The 3,065-nt window shown below is 30.3% G+C and overlaps 1 non-coding gene across 1 annotated transcript; it reads left to right on the top strand.

The window, feature by feature from the left end:
- The first annotated feature begins 830 nt into the window (after positions 1-830).
- TRNAV-UAC (transfer RNA valine (anticodon UAC)) lies at positions 831-904 on the top strand. The gene has a single exon. It is a non-coding gene; the product is annotated as a tRNA-Val (tRNA).
- The last annotated feature ends 2,161 nt before the right edge of the window (positions 905-3,065 follow it).

Consider the following 3,065-nt stretch of genomic DNA (forward strand, 5'->3'; position numbering starts at 1 on the left):
AGTTATGCGTCAACTTGCATTTAGGAATAGTAGCCAGAAATCACTATCCTTATTACTAATTTGACAATTAAATTATGATAAATTTTTCTATTATTTAAAAATAATAACCCTATATAACTTTTAAAATAAAATTCTAAAAAAAATCCTATTATAAATATTATATATTAATTTTCTTTTCATCATGTAATACCAGTAGAAATGATGATAATCATAGAGGTCTGTTTATAGTTTTTGATACGGTGTTGTTTGATTGACTATTTGAAAAGTTTAAGTTCTATCCATAGTTTTTTCTAATTGTCTGTGAGTTAAGATCTATTTATTGTTTTTCCATTGCACGGTGCGTTTTTTTGGGTTGTTTTAGTAATTTTTTGCATCAGAAGTGCTTTATGCATTTTTTAAATATTATTATCATTATGAAAGCATGGTCATTGTCCAGCCGATGGCTTCAATACCCATCATATCCTGAGATTCAGGGTTCGATTAGGAGAATTTCAAGCAATACAGCATTTTTCTCTTAACAGATTGGATGCCCAAGGAGGGAGAGCTTTCTTTTCCATCAACTCAATTACGTCTGGTTTACAATGCTCTGCTGACATTGAAAATAATGCTATGAGTAGTCTCCCAGAATTGAAATTATGAGTCTCTGAAAACTGATATGCTTCCTTCCTGTTCAATTACATGGGCATGAAGGTCATTTTGGCAGACAAGTTGATTGAGAAAGGAACAATCTTCTGCTTCTGGATAGGTTGTTCTTAATTCCACCATTTGTATCAGGAGATCCTAGCCAAACACGGTTGTTGGGTTATAAATTATGGCCATAAAACCCAATTGGTGCTGTGGTGTAGTCGGTTATCACGTCAGTCTTACACACTGAAGGTCCCCAGTTCGAACCTGGGCAGTACCAGCAGCATGGAATTTTAAACTGGTCTCCTATTTCATGTTTCATGTTTCCAATATGGAATTAGTAGCTTCACACTTCACGGTTCTCATGCTCAAACCTTGATTGAAAATTTGTTCACTAAAAATATGAGTTTTTGAATGATTTCTTTACCTGTACTATGAGCTTGGTTAATCAAATTAAAACTAATGAAGTGAATGATTTCTTTACCTGCACTATGAGCTTGGTTAATCAAATTAAAACTAATGAAGTGATACTTAATTATAAATTAATAGAAAAAAAGGTCTTGAGAAGTCTTGTTTTCAGATTTGATCATATTGACAAGCCTTGTTTTCGGATTTGATCATAGAGAATTTAAGGTTAAGTAAATCTGTTGTTGCCAATTTTAAGCAATCATTTAGATCTCAGGTATCAGTCATAAATAGAAATAAATAGAAATAGATCATTCATCAATAAAAGTATTGCCAAATATATGGAAGTTGAAGACTTCACAGTAGCATTGAAGGAAGACTACTTAATTTTTAAGAATCACATTGAAGGGGAACGTACACTGGCACTTCAGCTGGATCTTTTCTCAACGGTTTGACAAATCCAATGTCTAAGGCCACTAATATAAAATGTTTAAACATTTATATATGTTTAAACATTATACATATAAATGCAGAAAACAAAAGAATATAAGATAAAACAAAATGCAAATTCCATTATATAGATAAAAAAGTGAAAATAATGAAAAAAAATTGTGATAAGAATGAAAATAATTTGTGATGCCAAGAAGGAAATAATAAAGATGTGTGGTAGTTCCACAATGTTTGTATTAATTATATAGTAAAAAGAAATAATTTTTTTTATTGAATTATTAAAATAAAATACAAGATGAGAATGAGAAATAATAATAAAATAGAAATCATAAGTATATTAGGTGAATTTTGAGGTTTAAAATTGATCTCTTACTGAAAATAATAATTAATGTAATAAGACAGGAGTTATGAATTTTTGAAGGGCAAAAAACTACTTTTTTTAATTGTATTTACCCATGGGATGACATCCTCATCTTGAATCTTATTGGTTATTTTAAAGTTGATTTTGTTAGTACATTTTATGTTTTGAGGCTCGTTTTTTACCTCAAAATTCCTCTAATGAAGGAGTTATCTTCATATATAATAAGCAAGGTGACAAGAAACAAATCATTGTCCTTGGTTAAAACATATCTAATGAAGGAACTATCTCCACATACACTAAGCAAGGTGAAATGCCCTTTGTTTAAAACATATCTCATTAGTATTGACCATTACTTAAAAGGGATATGGGGTTGAGTTTGAGAATGAAGAATGCATTACTTTTGATTAAAATTGTGGTAATAGTCAAATTGCAATAATGAAAATGACAAAACTTGAAACAATGTTTCCTTTAGTCCAGAAAAAATAATTTTCAATAGCATTCAACATTGACATAATAGATCAATCTAGTTTGTGGCATCTAAGATATGTTCACTTGAACATTAGGAGGTTGAATTTGTTGTATAAGAAGTAAATGTAAGAGGACTACTTTTGATTGAACAACTTAATGAAAATTTGTAAGTGTTGGTAAATCATGGAGAGCAAGAGCCCTACTTGAACTGACTCATTTGAATCTCTATGGTGCTATGCAATGCCCCTCTTTTGGCAACAATTGGTATTTTATAACATTCATACTCTATTTTGGAAGAAAAATGGAGGTCTATTTCATAAAGCATAAATCTAAGGCCTATGGGATCTTCAAGTAGTTCAAGGCTCTGCTTGAAAAGCAATGTGGATATTTCATAAAGGTCTTATGCATTGAAAAAAGAAGGAGAATACATAGAAAATGAGTTTTTAAATAGTAGTTTATTGCAATGAATTAGAATGTGTGGTTGAAAGGCAAACTTGAACCATTCAAGAAAACTCTAGGAGTAAGCTAAGAGATTGAAAATTGAATTTTGGAGTGAAGCAATTGTTGATTGGACTAGAGAAGAAATGTTCTACTTGTCTGAGTGCTACGACTAGCAAAAGAACACAGAAGATTGCAACTTTAGCATAATATTAATTTATTTAACTATTTCCTAAAGTTAGACTTAGGAAAAAGTAAAAGTTCCTAAGTTAACTTATGATTTAATATCAACCATTAATCATGATTGAATCTCAATCAT

Source organism: Pinus tabuliformis, chromosome 8 (genome assembly GCF_031772625.1).
Source record: "Pinus tabuliformis cultivar Carrire ecotype Pingquan chromosome 8, CPIR1, whole genome shotgun sequence".
NCBI lineage: Eukaryota > Viridiplantae > Streptophyta > Pinopsida > Pinales > Pinaceae > Pinus > Pinus tabuliformis.